Source organism: Peromyscus californicus, unplaced genomic scaffold, assembly GCF_007827085.1.
Source record: "Peromyscus californicus insignis strain IS unplaced genomic scaffold, ASM782708v3 Scaffold_14__1_contigs__length_90479793_seg_2, whole genome shotgun sequence".
Classification (NCBI taxonomy): Eukaryota; Metazoa; Chordata; class Mammalia; order Rodentia; family Cricetidae; genus Peromyscus; species Peromyscus californicus.
Window position 1 is genome coordinate 77573327 of NW_026294436.1, and position 24863 is coordinate 77598189.

The window sequence follows — 24863 nt, forward strand, 5'->3', positions numbered from 1 at the left end:
GTAACCCAGACCTAGAAAGACCAACATGGTATATACTCACTCATAAGTAGATATTAGCTGGAAAGTAAAGGATAACCATGCTATATACAATTCACAGTCCTAGAGAGGCTAGGCAGTAGGGAGGGCCTCTACCAAGGGGGGATGCATGGTCTCCCTGTGAAGGGGAAATAGGGGAGATCTCCTGGGTAGCCTGGGGGCTGGCAGGGATGGGAACATAAGGGATCAGATTTGAGGTGGGGTGGAGGGGGGAGTAATAAAAGAGTCGTCTTGATGGGGGAGCATTTTGGGGTCAGGTAGAAACCTGGTGCAAGGGAAACTCCAATGAGTCTACAAGGATGACCCCAGCTAAGACTCCTAGTAATAGTGTAGCCTGAACTGGCCATCTCCTGTGATCAGATTGGTGACTACCCCAATTGTCATCAGAGAGCCTTCATCCAGTGACTGACGGGAAAAGATGCAGAGACCCACAGCTATACATAAGGCCAAGCTCAGGGAATCCTGTTGAAGAAAGGGAGGAAAGATTGCAGGAGTCAAGAGGGTCAAAGTCATTACAAGAGAACCCACAGAAACAACCAACCTGGGCTCATAGGAACTCACAAACTCTGGACTGACAGCTAGGGAGCCTGCATGGGACCAACCTAGGCCCTCTACATATGCGTGACAGTTGTGTAGCTTGATCTACTTGTGGGACTCCTAGTGGTAGGAGCAGGGGCTGTCCCTGGTGCTTTGGCTGGCTTCCAGGAACCTATTCCTCATACTGGGTTGCCTTGCCCCATTCTAATACAAGGGGAGGAGCTTAGTCCTATTGCAACTTGATATGTAATGCTTTGTTGACACCCATGGGATTCCTGCCCCTTTCTGGACAGAAACAGAGGAAGAGTGGATTGGGGGTGGGGGCAAGGGGAAGGTGGGAGGAGGGGATGGGAGGAGAGGAGGGAGGGGAAACTGAGGTCAGGATGTAAAATAAATGAATAAATTTAATTAATAATTTTAAAAGTAGGAAAAACAAGAATCATAAGAGAAGTCCCAAACAGATCCAGGATGGGGGACGTACAGGATGGCAGGAAAGGTTAGGGAGGAGCGGCCAGGAAGAGTCTCATGGGTCAGCTCAAGAACCATCTCCTTGGGATGGAGGAGATGGCTCATTGGTGAGGTGCTTGCCACACAAATGTGAGCATGGAAATTCCTATCACCAGAATCTACAAAGTGTGGGTAGCCATGGAGGCCCCCTGTAATTCCAGCCTCTACGGTAGAGATGGTCCCCAGAGGCAACTGGCTAGCAAGACCAGTCATATCTGAGTTAGACTGAGAGCCCCTGCCTCAGTGAATAAGATAGAAGAGTGGTAGAGAATGATTCCTGACACCAACCTTGGGCCTCCACATGCATGTGCCACACACACATGCTTAACACACATATACAAAAATGTTCAACACACACACACACAGAGTGAAAATGGAAAGAATTATGTCTTCACCCACAAAGCACCTAGAGTACTTTAAGCAACAATATGGAGTCAGAATCAACATAAAATGTTTTTTTTTTAAAAGCCATTCTCCTGAAATCATGGGGAATGGGATAGGGAGGGGCTGTAGAGAATAAACAAGGACTAGCCGGATGGGAAGCCACTCCTCCCATCAATGCATATCGGCTCTTACGACCATCTTTCCAATGTTTTTTGTCAGTCAACCAGTGTATGCAGAAAGAATTGAGGCACCCCACTACAGTCATGTCAGCTGACTCACAATGGGGTAACCACAGTGGGGTGTCTTAATTCTTTCTCTTTCTGTACCTAGAGAACACCAGTTTGGGTGTGTGTGTAGGAAAGAACATGGCCTCAGAACTCAGAGGTTGCCTCGACCTGTCTGCATACATTGACTGGCCAGACTGCCTCACTCCTCGGCTTCAGTTTTCCCGGCCACTGCGTGAATTAATCTCTTCCTGTTCCACCCAATGCTCCAGTGTACTGTTAGTTTTGTTTTTGTTTTTCTGCACTGGGAATCAAACTCAGGGACTTGTGTTTGCTAGGCTGTACTCCCTCACTGATCTAGAAACCCAGCCCTTGTGCATTTTTCTGACTAAGATTTTTGCCGGGGCTGGAGAGATGGCTCAGAGGTTAAGAGCACTGGCTGCTCTTCCAGAGGTCCTGAGTTCAATTCCCAGCAACCACATGGCGGCACACAACCATCTACAATGAGATCTGGCACCCTCTTCTGGCTTGCTGGCACACATGCAGACAGAACACTGTATATATAATAAATAAATAATAAATAAATAAATAAATAAATAGATTTTTGCCTCCTTTTGACTGAAAATGCTGAGCACACATGATGTCAGTTAGAAAGAACAAATAAAATTTTAATGAAAATGCACAGACTAAATGGTCAGGTAACCCTGTTTCCAAGCCATCGTCTAGCTCATGCTGTGTGTAACATAGCCCACTTTCTGAGCCTGTGACAAGATGCTGGACCTGGCTGTGTCACACTTCAGAATTCTGCCCATTGGTTTTAATTCCCAGTCAGACCCCTGATATAAACAAGAAACAAGTCTGTTTCCTCCTGGCTCACCTCCTTAGATATTCATCTAAGAGCAAGAAGCAAGGACATGTGGCCACCACTTGTTTCACAGACAGACAAACTGAAACTTAAGTGGGAGATAAGACTTGCTTCAAATCACATAATGTTGATTCGGCTGAGTGATTATTTTTCTCAGGAGCTCCCAGAACTCTCCCCAGGACCTACCTGCTCATCCCTGAATACCTTATCATGCTACTGCGGGGACACAGCCTCACAGATCCCACTTCTGAGACTTACTCAGAAGAAGCAGTGGGGTACAGAGAGGCCCATTGGAGGGATCAGGACCTTGGAGTTGAGTCCTCAGACATGCCCCCTGCACCTGTGAGGCCTTGTCAAGCCTGAAAACTCAACAGTTCCTCGTTTACCCTCACACCCTCCTCCCTGGACTCAATGGAAGATCTGGGGAGACAAAGCCCATCGAAGCACAGCTAGTACCTGCCAGGCTGTTGGTCTCTAAGTTTACATTTGCTAGGTTCTTAGTCAGTACCCACGCTTGCTAGGTAGTCAGTACCTAAGCTTACTAAGTTCTTAACACCTAAGCTTTCTAGATTCTTAGTACCTAAGTTTGCTAGGCTCTTAGTCAGTACCTAAGTTTGCTAGGTCTTAGCACCCATGCTTGCTCGGTGTTTAGTTTTAGTCACTCGTTGCTGTGGCTCTCCTTAGAAAGGTCACTCATGCCATCTCTGATTATTTTAAATAAAGCTTATTTTCATTAAAAAGCACTACTTCCTGAGACAAACACCAGAGAATACACATCCATGCAGTACACATAGTGTGTGTATACGTGCACAAGCATGTGTACCTGTGTGAAGAAAACACCAGGTACTTGTCCCACTAAAGAAAACCACACTGGCAATTTGGCAAACCCCCATTATCTCCCTTGGCAACAGGGTCCAAACGTTCACAGCTTTCCACATTTATTGTTAGACTAAACTGCAATTATAATTCTAATGATAAACGCTACCTGGGAGAGAGTCTGCTCAGAACATCCTTTATGATTACAGGATTATTGCTTAAATTAGGACTAACGATTCCCGACGACAGTCTTCACTGCTCAGCTTTCTCCAGATGCCTCTGTGCACTGCTGTGTATTAGAGGAGCTAAGTGGACAGGGTGGCCTCTAGATGACCAGTGACAACGAGAGCCCCGCAGAGGAGCCGGCACTCACACTGCACAATAGGGTTTGTAATTTTTATTTTACTCCGACAATTTTCCTATTACAGGTTGCTTCCTAAGTCTGGTGTGGTCTGAGAAACCCTTACACAAAGAACTTTCTTCTGCTGGTAGGAGATGTCTCCTCATGTCTGGGAGGATTGATCTTAAAGGCATGGGACAGAATCAAAGAATGATGGGGTTTTGGAATAACCAGAGAGAAACAGAAGCCACTCTGCTCCACCTCTGGCTGGCTTCCCTGCTTCTTTCCGGCCCCAGAACTTTCTCTTCTGTCTGTGATCAGCTTCTTTTGCCTCCCTAAGTCCCTGCCTCTCCCAGAATATTAGTTTGTGTTCCGTTCAACTTACAGTTCCTGTGGCTCCTTCTCCCAGTCTCACTACCAACCACGGCATCTTCTCTATTCCAAAATCCTCAAAGAAGAATCTAGCTGGCCAAGCCCCTCTCATTTGGCAGATCACTTGGCCATAGCTACATCTGAGAGATGTAACACCTAGATCTGTCAGGAGAGCCAGAGATGGCCATGTAGAGCTGGGGCACATCATATGGCTAAAAGCCTCACTCCACTGGTCCTTTTGACCAAGATGATTCTCTAGTAAAGGGGCTCAGTCAGAGTGGACACCCCAGTGTCTTCTGGACACGACAGGACAGACCACTGCACTCATGAACTCACAACACGTGGCTGTCTGCTTAAGACCTGAGCAAGATCAAACTAGTCAGCACTCCAGCACGAGGAGGAAGGAGCTTGTGAGTCCACGCTCCTAGCTAATGAGCGGTTGTCAGTTGGACGCTGGGAAAGGAGAGTCATTTTCCTTTACAGGTGTAGCCCCTGGTAGGTCAACCATGCTGCAATGTATAGATCCACACCCACTAGTATTTGGGCAGCACAAACACAGTGAGTTTAAAAAAAAAAAAAAGAAGGAAAAAAGGAGGACATGAAGTTGGAAGGGAGCTCAGGGTGTCCCTGGGAGGAGTTAGGGAAGGAATGGGGATAAATATGATCAAAATATATTGTATGCAAGTATGAAATTCTTAAAAAAATAAAAACATTGTATTTTTAGAAGGACTCTTTTCCCAGGTGATTCCAAGTTGTATCAAGTTGATGGTTGACTGGCATGGACAGCCTCTCACCTAAGGAAGTGACCTGTCTAAATGTCAACAGTGACAAAACAGATTCCAAGTCACAGCAAATGTTCACTTTAAATGGCCCCCATAGGGCAACTGTTTGGCAGCTATCTTTGCTAGTCTCTCAATTACTAGGTACATGAACTTGCTATTAACTCAAATACACAAATCCTCCAGCTCTAATGAGAAGGAATGCCCCTCTGGTGCGGGGGGCGGGTGGGGGGTCCTTTCAGCCCCACTGCAGATGGGCAGCACAGCTGAGGAAGAATACAATCAGCAGGAGAGAGATGTTCAAAGCCCCCTACACACACATACACACACACACACACACACACACACACACACACACACACACACACACCACTACATACATGCCACACATACCACTCTACATATACAACCACATGCACCGTATTATACACACACACCACAGTATACACACACATGCACACATAAACACGCTATGCTACATACACACCACTGACAGACTGACTGACTTTTGACCTGTGGACAGAACTGTCTGCCATTCCTGCTCTGCCATTTTGCTCCCCAGCCCCAAAGCCCCAGCCAATACCCTGAAAACTACCAACTATCAAAGACACATTATTTTTAATATATCTAAGATAGGTACACAGTTCTCTTACACCCCTGGAAATGGGAGAGTTTTCTACCATAGAGAGCAGAAAGAAGGCCCACCACAATTCCCTGGCTCCTGCCCACAGCATTACACACAGGACATGGCTTAGAGCATGCACAGTTAAACAAATATTCCACAACATTTACCCCTTTTTGTCTAAATAAAAAGAAAGGTTTTAGCTTTAACATAGTAAGACCATATACAATAAGAACAATTATCAAGTAAGAATTATATTTACAATGTCCTTTATTTGCATTTGGCAAATTCAGAGAAAATATTCCATTATCTATCCTATACTGGTGAGTCCAAAATTGTGTACCTAATTTACTTTCTATCCTAACTTGCACTACCAACATATATAGAGTTTAAACTATTTCTCCTATAACTGTCTATACCTATTTTATTTTCTTTCTTAAGCACTTATGCAAACTGTAACCTGTTTAAAGTTTTTTATTCCCAGTCTGGACCTGTTTTTTGTTTTTCAACTTTTTTATTATTATTAAGAAATTTTCTATTCATTTTACATACCAACCACAGATCCCTCCTCCTCCCTCCTCCCTCTTCCTGTCCCTCAGTCTTTCCCCCACAATCCTCCCCTTTCCCATCTCCTCCAAGTCAAGGTCTCCCATGGGGAGTCAGCAGAGCCTGGTACGTTCAGTTGAGGCAGGTCCAAGCCCCATGCACTGACCTGTTTTACTGTGCATCTATAGCATCCTCTGACCATGTGAGCCAAACCTTAAATTGCTAAGTGGCAGCTAGGCCCTCTGCCCTGTGGCTCTGGCAGTTGGCTCCACCCCTTCCTCGGGTCCCTGAGAGCCAAGCTGGCCAGGCAGAGAGCTGAGTTTAATGGGAGCTGCACTTACCCGCCCCCCAGCGGGTAGAAAGTTGGGGTGTCCTCACTGTGGCAGGTGTTTTGACTTGGCTGGCTGTTTCTACTGAGCCTGCAGGCTGCCCCAGCACTCTGCTGTACAGCAGCGCCTCCTAAAGGAGCCATATCCTTTTGATGTTTGGTTTTTGTTTTTCAGCTTTCTCAGGCCCTATGTGGAAATTCAGGACCCACATTGGGTAACAAATGTAGTTGTGATTTTTCTTCGAGGCACCAACCAGCTCCCAAATGAAGACATGTTTTCTCTCTCCAGAAAAAAAAAAAGAAAAACAACCAAAAAAGCAAAAATCAAAACAGACAAGCTAAAAAGAAGAAAATTAATAAGACAAAAATTACCAAAGCTAAAAGTGCCCCCCTCAAAAAAACCAAAAACAAACAAACAAACAAAAAACAGGAAGTCCATTCTGCAGTGGCCTACTATTTCTGGGTGTGAGGCCTATCCTGCAGTGCGGTTGATTGCTAGTGACACTTGAGCTGGAGAAAGCTGGTTTTCCCTTCCCAGCAGGTATCCATTGCAACAAGCTTCTTGGTTAGAGATGGGGCTTCACCTCTCAGTGCTAGCATTTAAAGATATTTAACTTAAAGTGTGATCCTGAAAGCCATGGCTTCAGGGAGGAAGGACCCAACCAACTAGATTAAAAATAATAAGCTGGGTGGTGGTGGTGCATGCCTTTAATCCCAGCACTCGGGAGGCAGAGCCAGGCAGCTGTGAGTTTGAGGCCAGCCTGGTCTACAGAGTGAGATCCAGGACAGGCACCAAAACTACACAGAGCAACCCTGTCTCGAAAAAAACAAAACAAAACAATAATAACAATAATAGTAATAATAATATTGGCAAGAAAATAAACAGACCAGATATTTTGGCTCAGCAAATAAAAGTCAAACCAAAGACCCACTGGTTGACAAAACACAGTCCTTAAGTTATCCTCTCATATTGCCTGCTACCTTCTTCCCTCTGACTTCTACAACCTACAGAAGACTTGGACGAAGGCATGTCTAACTGGCTTATCTTTCTGGTTAGGACACGAATGTTTGTTTTCTTCTTTGACTACTGTATGGAACACTCTAGAAGCCCCTACCATTCTATCCTACCACTGGTCTTCATGGTACTCTGCCTGTAGCCAGACCGCAGTATGGAAGGAAGCTCTGGCCTGGGGCATGGAGAAGACCACAGTTCTGGGTTGCTTGGGTGTTAATGAGGACTTGTCCACGTGGGCCAAGTTGCAAGACTCCTACAGTTGCAGAGTCAGCGCTAGAAGAGGCTTTTACATTGTAAAACACTTTACAGTGAGTAAGAAAAGCCCAGAAGCCAGAAGTAACATGTCCAAGAACAAAGAAGGCCTAGAAAGGCCAGCCTAGATTTTCCAGCCTGTGAACATAAGGTAAAATCATAAATACCACAGGACCTAGAGATGAGTTGGATTAAGCCCTCACCCCAACACCTGGCAACCCTAGAGCCAAGGGAGATAATGTATGTTTGCATCTCATTCCCACAGAATCACTGCCTGTGTAATCAGATGAGCTTCCTCAGCTAAATGCTTCCCAGCTCATTATTCTGCTTTAAAATGATTTAAAGGTTCAGAAATAATTACCTATTTTAATTTCCAAAATGGATTTCACTGCAATCGGCTCAATATTAACAAACACATACAAACTGAACTCTATGAAACAGACTGACTGCAAGTAACCTTTCAATTAGAGACAGATGCCAGGGGCTCTCAGGTTCTGAGTGGTTCTATTTCAAACAGCCTGGTCACAAGTGAAACCAGCCCCAGGGCTAATTGCTCTTTCTTTCTATGGCTGCTTCATTTTGTAGGTCTGACCTTCCCTTGGGAAGCACTGACAACATCCTAGGAGCCCTGCTTGACCTGTAGAACCTGTTCAGGACTGTCCTTTCCATAGAGACCACTGGGCCCTGTCACTGACTAGTATCTGTACTGACTCAGTGTGAGCTGAAGCCCACAGGACATGGCCCACTATGGTCAAATGTGCCAAACACGGCTGAGTGTCTGTGCTGAGTCAGAGCCTCTGAGCAGGCTTCCTCGCCTAGAAGCACATGGAACTGTAGACTAACGTTATTGGACAGGAGACCAATAACAGAAGCCATCACTCAGGGACCCATTCTGGGTATTCATGCACTTTCCCACATTTTGCTATTATCTGCACGGTGGTGTGCACAGGTAACCCCAGAAGTTAGGAAAGTGGAGGCACTATCATAGGAACTGCTGAGCAAGGCTCAGCACAAAGGGGGAGGGGAGAGGGAAGAACAGCTGACACTAATGGCCATTTGAGGGGGTCATATGGAAACCTACTACAGTAGAAGCTTCTTTAAAAAAAAAGTATATACATATGTGTGTGTGTGTGTGTGATGTATATGTATCTATATATTTAATATACATTACATATGTGAGAAAGAAATCTAAATGGAGTCACCAAATAACAGGGGAGAGAAAGCTCCAACTAGACCTCTCTCACCACCAAGTGAAACCTCCAGGGATGGGAACGGGTTATATCTAAGAATTGTTGGCCAAAGGGGCCCCATGGAAACCCCCCAACAACTCAAGCAATTTCCAAGGTTATTGGCTGCTCTCACAACAGGAGCAAGACCCTGTTGCTGAAGACAACATGTACATAGCTCACTGAACACAGACAAGCTGAGCTGGTGCCTCATTAGAGCCCTCACCCCTACTGACTAGTGTTCATGGTGCTCCAAGTTACTCTGTATACCACCAGAGGGAAGAGACAAACACCAACCCAGATTCAAACTCTTCAGTCTACAACTGTGACCTCCCTGCACAATACAGCATACAATAGTGTCACAAACATTGTGGGAGTAACCAACCACCCTCTGATTGTATTTAAGGCACACTCCATGAGATGGAACCCATGCCTGCCACTGCTCGGGTATCCAAGAACCTGATGGCCATGAACCTATGGGAAAACCAGATACTACTGTTCTGCTAAAAGAAAATAGCAGTAAGATGACTCCTGACAACATTCTGCTACACCCATGTATCTCACTCAGCCATCATCAGAGAAGCTTCTTCCTGCAGTAGATGGGAACCAGCACTGAGACCTACAACTAGACAGTGTGCAGAGAAGGAGACATCTTGGAACACAGTTCTAAATGAGATGTTTTCATCAAACCCCTCTCCTCAGGGCTCAGGGTGCAGAAGAGAAGGTAGAAAGATTGTAAGAATCCGAGGGGATGGTGACACCAAAGGACCTGAGCACATATTGACTCACAGAGACTATGGTAGCATGCACAGGGCCTGCACAGGTTCAAGCCAGATGGGGTCCTAATGTGGAGAGGGGAGAGTGGACATGCGTTCCCATCCCTAACCTTAAGAAGCTATCTCTAATTGACATCCACTTGCAAAGGAAAAATTAGATTTCTCCAATGGAGCCTCATGGTATATTGACCATAAGGCCCCATGTCCAGCAGTAGATGGCCAACAAAAAACTCAAATGTAATTTTTTGGAGGCTTTTTGTTTAGGCTTTTTTTTTTTAATCATACTGGTCTTTTCCTTGTATATCATGGTTTCCAATTTTGTGGTTTTTATGGTGTGTGCACGCGCACCGCGCGTTTCTCATGCTTTCTTTTGTTTGTTTGTTCATTTTGTTTTATTCTTGTTTTAATTTACCTCTTTGTTTTCCTAAGAGAGAGAGAGAAAAAGCATGGAGTTGGAAGGGTGGGGAGGTGGGATGGATCTGGAGAGGAGATTAGGGAGGGGAAACTATCATCAGAATATATTGTATGAAAAAATTATTTTCAATTAAAAGAGAGGGGGGAGTAGATACAAAAGCATCAAGAGTTCAAGGCCAACCTCGGCTACACAGTGAGTTCCAGGCTATCCTGGGTTACATGAAACCCTGTCTCACACAAACCAAACCAAACCAAAGCTTGGCATGACAAATAGCAAAATCAAGGTTCAGACCTGAATGTGGTACACTGAGGATTCAAACAAAGTGTTTGGATCCCACAGTCCATGTGTCTACCTGGTAGGCTCCTCCCCTTTCAGCAGTTTGCATCAGCGGCTGCTCCTCAGTTTGTATCTCCTCCCTCTTAAACATTGCCGGGACATCTCAAGCCCACAGTCTCTGTACAGGCTAGCACATCTTTGGTTTGACAACTACTTCTAAATACAGATATTCTAGAATGACAGACACTACTTAACTGTCATAGTTCATATGTGATTGGGAAACATGAGGTCTGATCAGCCCATATTTGCTTCTCTGGTACATTAACACACTGTTCCATAAAAGCCTCTGATGCCAAAGTTCACTCCTGGAGTGTGCTAGATGACAGAAATCCATTGCCTGTTGTCTGCTGGCCCAGCAGAGGTAGATGCTTGTGTAAGAATCCCAGGAATTACTGTCCTCCCACACCCCAGTATAAAGACCATCCTCCCACGATCTGGTACAAACATTGTCCTCCCAGACCCCAGTGTGAACACCATCCTCCCAGACCCTAGTGTGAACACCATCCTCCCAGACCCCAGTGTGAACACTGTCCTCCCAGACCCTAGTGTGAACACTGTCCTCCCAGACCCCAGTGTGAACACTGTCCTCCCAGACCCTAGTGTGAACACTGTCCTCACAGACCCCAGTGTGAACACCATCCTCCCAGACCCCAGTGTGAACACCATCCTCCCAGACCCTAGTGTGAACACCATCCTCCCAGACCCTAGTGTGAACACCATCCTCCCAGGCCCCAGTGTGAACACCATCCTCCCAGACCCCAGTGTGAACACCATCCTCCCAGACCCCAGTGTGAACACCATCCTCCCAGACCCTAGTGTGAACACCATCCTCCCAGACCCTAGTGTGAACACCATCCTCCCAGACCCTAGTGTGAACACCATCCTCCCAGACCCCAGTGTGAACACCATCCTCCCAGACCCCAGTGTGAGAATCATTCTCCCAGACCCCAGTGTGAACACTGTCCTCCCAGACCCCAGTGTGAACACCATCCTCCCAGACCCCAGTGTGAACACCATCCTCCCAGACCCCAGTGTGAACACTGTCCTCCCAGACCCCAGTGTGAACACCGTCCTCCCAGACCCCAGTGTGAACACCATCCTCCCAGACCCCAGTGTGAACACTGTCCTCCCAGACCCCAGTGTGAACACCGTCCTCCCAGACCCCAGTGTGAACACCATCCTCCCAGACCCCAGTATAAACACTGTCCTCCCAGACCCCAGTGTGAGAATCATTCTCCCAGACCCCAGTGTGAACACTGTCCTCCCAGACCCCAGTATAAACACTGTCCTCCCAGACCCCAGTGTGAACACCATCCTCTGAGACCCCAGTGTGAACACCATCCTCCCAGACCCCAGTGTGAACACTGTCCTCCCAGACCCCAGTGTGAACACTGTCCTCCCAGACCCTAGTGTGAGAATCATTCTCCCAGACCCCAGTGTGAGAATCATTCTCCCAGACCCCAGTGTGAACACTGTCCTCCCAGACCCCAGTGTGAACACTGTCCTCCCAGACCCCAGTGTGAACACTGTCCTCCCAGACCCTAGTGTGAGAATCATTCTCCCAGACCCCAGTGTGAACACCATCCTCCCAGACCCCAGTGTGAACACCATCCTCCCAGACCCCAGTGTGAACACCATCCTCCCAGACCCCAGTGTGAACACCATCCTCCCAGACCCCAGTGTGAACACCATCCTCCCAGACCCTAGTGTGAACACCATCCTCCCAGACCCTAGTGTGAACACCATCCTCCCAGACCCTAGTGTGAACACCATCCTCCCAGACCCCAGTGTGAACACCATCCTCCCAGACCCCAGTGTGAGAATCATTCTCCCAGACCCCAGTGTGAACACTGTCCTCCCAGACCCCAGTGTGAACACCATCCTCCCAGACCCCAGTGTGAACACCATCCTCCCAGACCCCAGTGTGAACACCGTCCTCCCAGACCCCAGTGTGAACACCGTCCTCCCAGACCCCAGTGTGAACACCGTCCTCCCAGACCCCAGTGTGAACACTGTCCTCCCAGACCCCAGTGTGAACACCATCCTCCCAGACCCCAGTGTGAACACCATCCTCCCAGACCCCAGTATAAACACTGTCCTCCCAGACCCCAGTGTGAGAATCATTCTCCCAGACCCCAGTGTGAACACTGTCCTCCCAGACCCCAGTATAAACACTGTCCTCCCAGACCCCAGTGTGAACACCATCCTCCCAGACCCCAGTGTGAACACTGTCCTCCCAGACCCCAGTGTGAACACTGTCCTCCCAGACCCCAGTGTGAACACTGTCCTCCCAGACCCTAGTGTGAGAATCATTCTCCCAGACCCCAGTGTGAGAATCATTCTCCCAGACCCCAGTGTGAACACTGTCCTCCCAGACCCCAGTGTGAACACTGTCCTCCCAGACCCCAGTGTGAACACTGTCCTCCCAGACCCTAGTGTGAGAATCATTCTCCCAGACCCCAGTGTGAACACCATCCTCCCAGACCCCAGTGTGAACACCATCCTCCGAGACCCCAGTGTGAACACTGTCCTCCCAGACCCCAGTATGAAAACTGTCCTCCCAGACCCCAGTGTGAACACCATCCTCCGAGACCCCAGTGTGAACACCATCCTCCGAGACCCCAGTGTGAACACCATCCTCCTAGACCCCAGTATGAAAACTGTCCTCCCAGACCCCAGTGTGAACACCATCCTCCGAGACCCCAGTGTGAACACCATCCTCCCAAACCCTGGTGTGAATATAACACAAAGCAAGGATTCATCCACTGTGGTCATCACTCAAGCTCAGGCAAACTGCTAGTGTGCTCCCCCATCCCCATCTTGAAAAGTCTTCACACACACACACACACACACACACACACACACACACACACACACAGCTCCCTTTTGTCAACTTACCTGCACCATTAAAGGCAAATGCTGGCACTTACTAAAATACTTATTTCCTAGTACTATAACTTTTCAATTGTGTTCACACTATTATGAGAATTGTTACTGTTTTTCCTTGGGCTCTGGACAAAGCTGCGTTGGTGAGTAATTTGCCCATCTGTTATAAAGACTATCATAGTTTGCATGCAATTCTCCATAGCTGGAGTTTATCCAAGTTTGCCTTGCAATATAACAGAGACCATGCAGTCCCCTTCAGCACTGAGCAGCTGGGAGAGCACAGTGACGTACTGCACTACCTCATGTGCATATTTACAGTCACATATTATCCGGGAGCTTTTAGTTAAAGGCAACAGAATCTACTCTGGCCAACAAAAAGCAAAAAAAAAAAAAAAAGGAGGGGGAGGAATAAAGAGCATAAGCTCACAGAACATCTGGGTGAGGATGGGCAGCAGCTGGACTGTGAGATAATTATTCTGCCAGATGGCTCCAGTAGACCCAATTCTGGGTAAGGTTCCCATGAGCACTTGGGCACCTATTGCAGGCCCCGCCCCCATGCTGGTCACATCAAAGCTGCATGTCTCTTCATTCCTGGGTCAGAGTCAGGTCCCTGGGACACCCTCGTGGATCTCAGGACTCTTCTGAATCACAGGGATCCCGCTGATGTGGTTGAATGTACAGTGCCCTTTGCTCTTCCCAGCTGGTTAGGTGTTCCCAACAGAATGAAGAAAACAGGTGGATACGAACAACATTTAATAGGAGAAATGACTCAGTTACAGATAAAATGGGTCTGTGACTGTTAACACTGATTGTCACCTTGGCATGACCTAGACTCACCCAGGAGACAAACTTTGGGACATGTCTATGAGATAATTTCTGGACTGGGTTAATGGAGGGGGGAAAAACCCTCACTATGGGCCACACCATTCCCTAGACTGGGATCTGGACTAAAAAGAGGGAGAGAGTGAGCTGAACGACAGCATTCACCACTCTCTGCTTCCTGACTGTGAATACACAGTGACGCGTGACAACCATCTCTAGCTGCTGCAGCCACAATTTGCCCTGCCAGGGTGGACTATATCTCCTCACACTTCAAGCCAAAATCAGCCTTTCTCTCTTATGCTGCTTTTGTGGAACATTTTGTCACAGCAACAAGAAAAGTAACTATATAAAATGGAAAGAAATTTCTAGAATAATCCCAAGGTGCAGCTTTGGTGTGTGTTTGATGAGCCACAGTTGCTGAGAGGGAGAAGAATGAGATTAGGGTGTGAGGAGGATGGGAGTGTCTGTACGGGGCAAGCTGAGTGACTCTCCAGTGGTTGCTCAGGATCTGAACCTCAGCATATCTGAGGGGAGCAGAAGCCCGCTTTGTCACCTGAGCCTGAGAGCATCAGCAGTGACCACACATGCTTCTTATCTACCGTCCAACAGGATAGGCAGTAGCTGCTGTGGCTACTGAGCACTGAAAACGCAGCTTCACACCTGAGCTGCTGAGCTTGTCCTACTAAGAACCATCACCTCAGACTCCATCTGTGACCAGATGTGGAGAAGGTCCACCCTGACACCAGGCAACTGACTCTCCAGGACCCAGACTCTAATTCAGTTCTGAAACTAGACATCTGGAGGTAGTGAGTATCCACAGCCTTGGGGCTTGGTCCCACAGGGCAGTCCCCACCTCAGGGGCCACAGACAAGCTGCTGCCTGTTTTACTGGTGATTCTGAGTGACCAGCTAAAGGCTGACAATTCCCAAGATGCCCACAGATGTCTCGGTTGATTTTCCAAGATGACTCAGAAGCAGGGAAGTGCTTACCTATGTTGACTGGTTCACTGTAAGGCTAGCAGGAAGGGCTCCACAGACAAATCACAGTAGGAGGAGCTGGGAACTGCTAAGCCTTTTCTGGGTACCTCACCTTCCAGGGACCCCCTCCCAGTGCCCAGTCTTATCATCTCCACATGGAAAGCCCCCGGACCCTCTTCTTTTGGGCTTTCATGCAAGGGTCACAGCTGCCATGAACAACAAAGTTTTCTTCTTGCCTGACTTGGGGGTGGAGGTGAAAAGATCAGGCTGAATGGCCTAACCCTAATGGCTGGTTCCCCTGGCAACCGGTCCCCATCCTGAGGCTGCCTGTGGGTCTATTAAGCTTTGCCTCATTAGAATGAGAGAAGCTTCTATCTGCCAGAAATTCTAAGGGATTCGGGAGCTGAGTCCTACTCCTAGTGCTCAGGGAGATACAGAGGTCTTAGCAGGTCCATGTAGGGACTGAGCTCAAAGACAAAAACCTCAGAACAAAGATCCTCCTGGTGTCCATATCTGCAAAGACTTTAAGGGCTCTGTGATAGGAACCAGGGCCAGAAACCAAATATCTATTCCATATTCTATCACAATATCATGGTAACATTACTGAATTGTAATGAACCTGAATTTAAACAGCCATGAGAGATTAACGCCAGCGTACTGGCTGGCACCAATCTGGACAGATGCTAATATTAGGCACACCAGCACTGCTCACCAGAGGCTGATCAGAAGGGAGCTTACAGTTTATCTGATGGGATTCTCTCATTTCTCAAATAAGAAAATTCAGGCCCAAGTAAAAGTGACTTGCAACAAAAATCACTGCAGCGAAGGGATGTCAGGCAGCCCCGAGCCCAAGGCTTCCGTGCCTAGCCTCATGCCCTTTCCATCTCACAGGAAGTTTCTTGTGCTGATGCAAAAAATAGCTGCAATTTGGTTTAATTCTGGCGTGTGGAATCGATGCAGCTGACGGGCAAAGCCTGCCGAAGATCACGTGCTCCCCCTGCTGAGCACACCATCTCCCCTGCCCATCAGGTAAGCAACTCTCTTAGTTATCTTTGTTATAAATAATAGAATGTACTCCAGTGAAACTTCAAAAGGAGCTCATTAAGGAAGCCCCAGTAGCTTGTGTACCTCACAGAGAGCTAGGAGGCGATGCAGTCAGGCACTGTTCACAACTGACCCCACCACAGCTCAATGGTGCCCCTGCAGGACTGAAACTGGGCTCGGAGCCAGTGGGTCCCTACCACAGGGGCTGGATGTGGGGCTCCAGCCCAGCACCTCTCTCTCTTAATAAAGTGGGTATCACTCTTGCCACTCGAGCTACACACTGGGTCCCACCTCCACCCACACATGGCTGTTCAGAATCTAAATCTCAAGCTTGGGGCTCTAAGATCTGTGGTGTGCAGAAAGACAGGATGTGTCTGGCCTCTGCCTTACCTTATGACCCTGAGAAGACAAAAAGAGCCTCAGACATAGGAAGGCAATTCAAAAGCAGGTGACACAGACAGCACTCAGCAAATGACCCATCCAGTGAACAAGCCACCTGCTGGGAGCCGGGGATCTTACAGCCCCACCTGCTAAGAGCTTTCGCACTTAAGAAGCACCTCTGTATTGCAGGGACTTCCATTAATGCAGCAGGAACTATTTTTAACTTATTAGCGGACACCTTTATCTGCAGCAGCGGCTACTTGTAGAATTGCATGCGGGAGTCTCAAGTGTGGATGTCAACTCTCTGAGTGTAAGAAGTTTCTTTTGGTTTATATTACTTTTAATCTATATTTTTCTAATCCAAATATAGTACAGTCATAAAGATAAAACCAAAACAAAGCTCTAGCAATGCTTTCCTCAAAAGCAACAGCGGCAGGGGTGGAGTGAGCAACGGATCATGGCATCGGCTAAGAACCAAAATTGCTGACATGTGGGCCATGACCAAGGTCCTTCCATCCAACCAAGGAATGAAACGCATTCCAAGACATTTAGAGTATCTGAGCCTGGGGCCAGAAATGCAGTCCCTGACCGTGATGGGAGCTAGGAAGGGACTCTGCTCCTGACGCCAGACATCAGGCAAAGATTGAGGGCAAATCAGAAGGAAATGGGCTTCTTGGCAGCTCAGGAAGGAAGCCAGGCCCATGCATTCAGGCCTCTATGCCCCAGCATGGCTGACATCCAAGGTGGGAGGGCAGACGGCTACCTCGGCCATCAACAGAGGTCAAGAAGGAGAGGCGAGCCAGGGAAGGAGCTGGAACCCAGGCTTGCTGAGATGTCTGGAGATAGGGTTGCTTTCTATGAGAAGAGAGTCCATTGTGTGTCCAAACCCCGGCATGAGGGCAGCTGCCCATGCCCTAGAGAGTTCACTGTCAGTGAACTGCCTCACTTGAGTGTTGATAAGTCAAGTCACTCCTATGCGAGTAAACAGAGCAATGAGACAGTAGTTCCGGTTACTACTTCCCAACCCTAATTAGTGTCAGGGCAGCTGCTGTAGAGGGCCTCCTTAAGGGGCAGGCACCCACTAGACACCCCAGCGCCAGCTCCTGGGAGAAGCACAGAACTTCTCACACAGTCTGTCAGACTGACTTTGGAAAAATGGATGTCAGATCAGGCCCCTCCCTACTTTAACAACCTCCACCTCCATAGCTTCTCTGGCATTTCTGTTTCCAGTAGTTTTGAGACAGAATCTCCCCCACATAGACCAGGCTAACCTTGAACTTATGATCCCCCTGCCTCAGCCTTAAGAATGTTGAGATAATGCACCGCCAGACCCAATTTGGCATTGAAAGTGGTTCCCCAAGCCTTATCACTCTGGCCCGCGTGGTGTAGACACCATGCCTCCATCCTTTCCTTCAGTTCCTCGCGTGTGGTCCTTTCCTTTACAGGACTTTGGGGTAACCTTCCCTCTGACTGGAACAGTTGAGTTCAGACCACTTCCTGGCTATATGCCCTCCTTGCCCATCTCACAGCTTAGGGCTACCCACTGCCCCAGAGAGGCCTCACTGCCATCCTGAAAAAGCCAGTGCTGAGGCCTGTGCCCTCTGAAACATCATGGAGCTATAGTGCCTGATGCTTGCTTGCTGCTTGCTTGCTTGCTGCTTGCTGCTTGCTGGCTTGCTGCTTGCTTGCTTGATGTAGATTCCCCATTTCCAAATTTTCATTGGTGTAAAAAACTTCATATGAGATCTACCCTCTCAACAGACTCCTGAGCTGTCAGCACAGAGCTGTTAACTAAAAGGTCCTTGGCTGCAAAGCAGGCCTCTAGAACTCACTCATCTTGTAGTACTGAGTATTCTACCTCTGGTTGGCAACCATTGTCTGTTGTCTGCTTCTGTGAGTCTAATTCACGTTCTCCATACTGAACCACATGGCCTGTACTCTCTGTGTCTTGTTGCAGTGACAAACCCTGGATCGCCTCTGTTGCAACATATTGCTGAGTATTTGCTGTATGGAATGGAACTAAGATGGGGCCACTGCCTCTCCTGTCCCAGCACCTTACAGGTTACACAAATAATCAATTGATTAGAAAGTAAATAATTACTTAACATTTTTATAGTTTTCAAAACTAAAATTTATCCAAACCATTTTGAGGAACTTGTAGATCCTGGGCACTGTGAGGACTGGGGAATATATAGATAAATGAGACCTCATTCACTGACTAGAAGGATATATGACATGTACACATACACACACACTTATATTTAAAAGTATAGATTCCACATATCCCTGAGCACACAGGCATTAACACTGACCCCCTGCTCCACCAAGTTCTTCAGAAACAGAGCTTAAGGTCTAAAGTGTGCTAGGGGATTCTGGGGTCAGAATCAGTGCCCACAGGGACCTGGAGAAAGGGTGCATGGCATGTAGGATGGGTGGGAGTGGGACAGGATACAGACATTTACACCAGTGACTGTCCTTCTGCAGGTAAAGACAAAACCAGCCTTTGCCAAGTCCCACTGATTCCCGGCTCAGTGTTGAGTGATTTACATACAGTCAGCCCTAGGTATTCTCAGTGAGATGTAGGACTGCCCCACCCCCAAAATGCCACAATCAGGAGATGCCCTAGCATCGCATGAGATCCATAAAATGGCATAGTGTTTGCACATGGCCTGTGCACACCCACACTGCCTGTCCCCTTTGCCTGTGCCCAGCACTGATCCAGAGGGCTGCAAAGATATAAGAACTGTTTTAATAAGACCATGTTCTACACCATTATTTAAAAACATTTACTAACACTAAAGAAGAAAGTGTTATGTTTGCAAAGTAAAAAGGAAATTACATCTTCAGTAACTAAGCAAGTGTTTCCCTCTGAGTTGTCACCTCCATGTGTGTTTAGAAATATGTATGAATGGCTTTCACCTCCCATTACCCCTGGATCTTACCCCAGGGATGAACCCCCACCTTTCCGCTTAACCTCCCTCTCAGTTTCCAGCTGGGAACCCAAAGGAGTCTCGAGGGACCTCTGAATATGGGCAAAGCCCAGCTCACTGGTATCTGTCTCCCTTCTTCTCAGGGAGTCCTTTACCCTGAATGAATCCTTCACTTGACCACTTGACTTCTTAAATATGCAATGGAGCCTCTTCCAGACACTCTGGACATCACACAATCCCAAACAAACTTGCAATAATGGTGAGCAAACATCTTTACCAACACCATGAACACTACAACAAACTACAGTAGTTCACTTTGTAACTGATGCTGTCTACCTTAAAAGGGGCGGAACTGTTGCTGGGCACAGTGACATATACCTGTAGTCCCAGCTACTCGGATCACTGAGCCAGAGTCTCAAGGACAGCCTGGGCAAAGTAGCAAGACCAGTGTTTACAGAGCCACTGTGTGGTTCTCATGACAAAGCACGCTTCAGACGTCACTGTGACTCCAAGCTCAAGCCCCAGTTTGTTTTTTGAGGCCAACTCTTAAGCTAAAGAACTAGAGGCATGAACCAGTCAGGCACAGGTACGAGGTGTCAGCAAGGGAAATCCAGAGGTGGGTTTAGCTTAGTGTGACAGTCCCTGTTCTTTCAGCAATTGGAGATCCCGCACACACAGTGAAAAGGTTGGGGCGGAAAAAGATAGAATCAGAAGTAATCAGCCACCTGGTCTTCCTTCCTTCCTCAGAACAAATCACATTTCAGAAGGCTGAAGTGTGTTTTCCTATAAATGCCTGCACTTGTATAGGATCGAATCTGTGCTAAACACCATGCTGTAAGCAGAATCTGTCCACATATAAAATGAATCTCTCTAGTTTTGTTAGTTGATGTGATGAACACTCTGACTAAAACAACATAGGAGAGGAAAGGGCTTATTCGACTTACAATTCCAGGTCAGAGTCCTGCATGGAGGGGAAGTCAAGCCAGGAACTCAAGCAGTTAGTCACACCACATCCATAGCCAAGAGCAGAAAGAAGAAGCCGCCCTTGCTTGATCGCCTAGGGAATGGTGCTGCCCACGATGGATGGGATCTTCCTACATCAATAAACAATTGAGACAGCGCCCCTACCCCTGCCCCTGCCCTGCCCCATACATGCCCACAAGCCAACCTGATCCAGACAGTTCCTCAGTGGGGACTCTCCTCTCAGGTGACTCTAGGTTGTGGCAAGTTGACAAGTAAAAACTCACCACCACAGGAACTTGTTTTCTAAGGGCCATGTCAACTCCACAAACCTCCTCAAAGGCTTTAGAGTCATCCTGAAGGATCACAGCCTCTCTCATTCACCTAAGTACAACCCAAGGCAGCATTCTCACCTGGTACTTTGGGGAGTCCTAACACGATGTTAAGTAATGATTTGGATGTGCCAAACATGGCGTTTCAAAGAAATGTGGAAATTTTGGTAAAAACTATTTATTTCGCTATTGAGGGAAAAAAAAGATACCTACTCAAAATACACATTTGAAATGGATTAAGACATTAAACATGCACAATATTTAAAAATAAGATAGTTTTTGAATGATTTTTATATTTATAAGCACGTAAGCAATTTTTAAAAAATCAGAAAAAAAATTGAAATTGAAATTGTTAACTAGAAGGGTGACCCAGGTCTTCTTTTAGAGGATGGTGATGTTTTGTGTTTTTAAAACTATTTCCCCATGAAAAGATCAAGAAGGGGGATGTCACGCTACTAATTAGTTACTATGACAACGTACATGACAAGCAGCAGCAGAAGTAAGGAAGGGTCTATTTAGTCTTACACTTGGAAGTTGCACCCATCACGGCAAGATGGCATGGTGTTGGGAATATGGAGGCATCTGGTCACATTGCATTAGCGGTCAGAAACAGTAAGAACTGAGTGTAGGTGTTTACCTCACATTCTCCTTTTCATTCAGCCCAGGATCCCACACCGTAAGTCGGTGGCACCACATTCAGGGTTAAGCCTATCTCACCACCCCGAGGCATGCCTCCAAGGTGATGCTACAGCCAACCAAATTTCCAATGAAAACTCTCAGGTCCATCGCTCGTCAACTGAATACTCCCATGTCACTTTCGACTGTAACATTCCACTCTTGGTCCCCCAAGGTTTGTGGCTGCCAGTAATGAAACATATTTATTTCATCTTTGAGAGTCCTCCAAACTTTAGTACTTCTAACATTTTCAAAGTCCTAAGGATCAAGGTCTCTTTGGCAACTCAAGGCAGTATCTTAACTGTGAGCTCTTATATAATAAAAAACTAATTATATAAGTCCAATAGATAATGCCAGAGTATATTCCCATTCCAAAACGGAGAAATGGAAGGCTGGCAAGGAAAAGCAGACCAGAGCAAGAACAAACCCAACAGCAAATACTCAAAACACGTTAGCTCCATTCCAGCTCCTCAGATTGGGTGGCATCATTCGGGTTCCAACAGCACTGGCTAGACCAGGCCCTTAGATTTTGGTGCCTGGGATACATGACTCTTGACTCTCCTCTGGCCTGTAGGTTCCTCAGGAGGTGCCCCATCGTCCTGGCATTTCCAACACCTTGGCGTCTTCATGGCAACTTCCCCTTCACAGCTTCTCATGATGGCCTCTCAGGAACACCACACAGGGACTGTAACCCTGCTGGATACTGCCTGGCTTCAGCACGTTTTAGACCCTTGGTAGAAAGCCACTGTGCCCTGTCAGTCTTGAATTTTGCAAATGTCTTCAAAGTCAGTTCCACATGGACAGCAGCCGAGTTCTGCTGCCAGGCTGAAGGGCAGTCTGGCACTTCCTACCACAGCTGCTTAGCCTTTGTGGACCTTGGTGGCTGAACCTGGGAAAACACTTTCTAAGGAGGCTGATGCCCACAGGGATTCCCTGTCAGAGAAACTCTCAATTCAAGCTTTCTTCAGTTTTTTGTTTCTTTTTCCTGTTTCTGTGATTAAAATACTCTAAAAAAGAAACTGTAATGGAGAAAGGATTTATTTGGGCTCAGAGTTCTAGAGCGACACAGTCCATCATGTGAAGGAAGGCATGGCAGCAGGCAGGTAGCACCGTGGCAGGATTGGGAAGCTCTCTGGTCACACTGTATCCACATTCAGAAGTGAGACCGGGCAATAGTCTCAAGGCCCTAGTGATCTACTTCACCTCCTAAAGGTTGCCTAGTCTTCCTAAACAGCTCCACCAATGGGGACCGAGTGTTCAATCACAGGGGCCTGTAGAGGACACTTGACATTCAAACTACAACATAGGATCTTGCGTCTCACAGTTTTACAAACCAGACATCAGGCAGGATCTTGCCTTTAAGACACATTTCCTATGGTCTCAATTGCATTGATGGCTCACTGTGTCTGCAGCTCCCTAGCCAGCAACTTGAAATCCACTCACACTCCCTCCCTCACCTCTGCACATTTTTCAAGTCTTTCTGCTTTGAATTGTCATATCGACTTCAATAAATTCATTGAGCAAAAACAATTCCACTGCCTGAATGTTATATCTTGAGATTTCCTACACTAAACAATTTAGTTTATTACTTTTGAATTCAAACTCACTCAATTTCTCAAGATGTAGGCAGAATTCAGCCAGACTTTGTCGGAATAGAACTTTTATCGCCTCTGACCTAGTCCCCAACAGTCTCTGTTCCCCTGTGACCCCTCATGATCAGATCAGTCTTTGCTGCCTGCGTTTCTCTTGGTATTCTGGGGGGCTCCACTCCATTGTGGGGGCCTACAGAGACCCCAGCTTGTGGTTTGTTTTCATCTTGACTCAAGGTCAGAGCGTCCGAGCCTGTATTCCCTGCTACACACAAGCCTGCACAATACGGTGGTTTGGCTCAAGGTGTGGTTACAGGTGTCTTACACTTCAAGGCCTCATTACAGGATGCTTTGCCTAATGGTTACCAGATGTTTTGTACCTTGAACTGTGATGACCTTGAAAGGGGGGGTCTTTTGCCCCCTTTATTTTGGGTATATAAAGGCTGTGAATAATAAACTCAGGTGTCTGTGGTATTGACCCAGAGCCCTCCCAAAGCTGTCCTGTGTCTCTGTCATTTTTTTCATCTAAGTCTATATTTCATAGCTATCATTTCTCAATCCTCACTCCTCCATTCAAGGACCCTTCGACAAATCAGGCAGGACCCCAACACTCCATTAGAATGACACGTTAATCTCTGCATACCACATTTCTAGGTCTTCTCTAGCCCACAACTCCAAATGTTTCTGTAGCCCTGCTACAAACCAGTTCCACTGACCTAAGGACCACATGACCAGGTTGACCACAGCAACGGCCCCACTCCTCAGCATCGGACCTCCGTATTTGTTCATTTTCATGGCCATGACAAAATGTCTGACGGAAGACAACTACAGAAAGGAAGGGCACATTCTGGCTCACGGTTTGAGCGATAGTCCGTCTAGGCAGGAAAGTTACGGCGGCAGGAGTGTGAGGCGGCTGGGTGCACTGTGCACAGTTTGGAAGCAGAAAGAAACGGGTCCTGGAGCTCATTTGCTTTCACCTTTTTTCCTTCTGTTTAGCCCAGAATCTAAGCCCAGGAGGTAGTGTCACCCACATCCAGTGGGATGCACCCTTCTTAGAAAGACCTCCCTAGATGCCCAGAGACATGTTTCCTAGGATATTCCAAATCCCATCAAGTAGACAATGAAGATGTTGATGAACCATCACAATTACTGTGCATCAATTGCCTTGAAGGGTTGGGGCTGTAATCCAACACTGAGGCACACATCTGTAGTCCCAGCTACTTGGGACCCGCGGCAGGAGGATTGCTTTCATCTGGGGATTCACAGCCAGCCTGGGCAACAAGATAAGATCCTTAAAAGAAAATGGGGAGCAGGAAAGGGGTCTATCTATAATTCTAGCTGAGACAAAACTACAAGGCTAAAACTTTTTTTTAATACAAATATTTTTTACTCTCTTGCCAAAGTTGGACTAAGCTAAATCTAAACATGCCAACCTAGCATCAACAATGAGACAAAGGCATTCTATTCTATAATATTTTTTGCCAAGCTGGTCATTTTCCCTTTTTCTTTTGTAACACATGAAAAATTCATGCCAGTGTCTTCTGAGGGTCTCTGATGAGTGGCTGTTTCTGCTTCCTGAAAGTCTTTCCTTGGATTTTTGTGAGACGAAGAAGGATGGAGTCCACTGCTCTCCTGCAGTCATTATAAAACACCCAGACAGGAATAGTCAGGCTTCCCATGTGACTGCCCCTTCCTGTCTGAGCCCTGTGCAACACTAGCATCAGCAAGGAAGCTCATGTTTCGGCTTTGAGATCACAGAACAGGCTCCAGGGAAACTTACATCACTCCAGAGAAGGCCACGTCACCACCAGCCACGTCAAAGCCACACCGAGCATCTGAGAGAGCTCGCCAACCCTGAGAACACCTCAGGAGCTTCCTGGAGCCGGCAAGT

The 24863-nt window shown here is 47.1% G+C and overlaps 1 protein-coding gene and 1 long non-coding RNA gene across 7 annotated transcripts in view; one reads left to right on the forward strand and one right to left on the reverse strand.

Moving 5' to 3' along the window:
• Window positions 1-24863, reverse strand: part of Hhat (hedgehog acyltransferase) — a 280570-nt gene that overhangs the window by 117892 nt on the left and 137815 nt on the right. The gene's annotated exons all lie outside the window — the stretch shown is intronic.
• Window positions 15625-23467, forward strand: LOC128110173 (uncharacterized). Its single transcript, XR_008218127.1, has 2 exons — window positions 15625-16090; window positions 21958-23467. It is a non-coding gene; the product is annotated as an uncharacterized LOC128110173 (long non-coding RNA).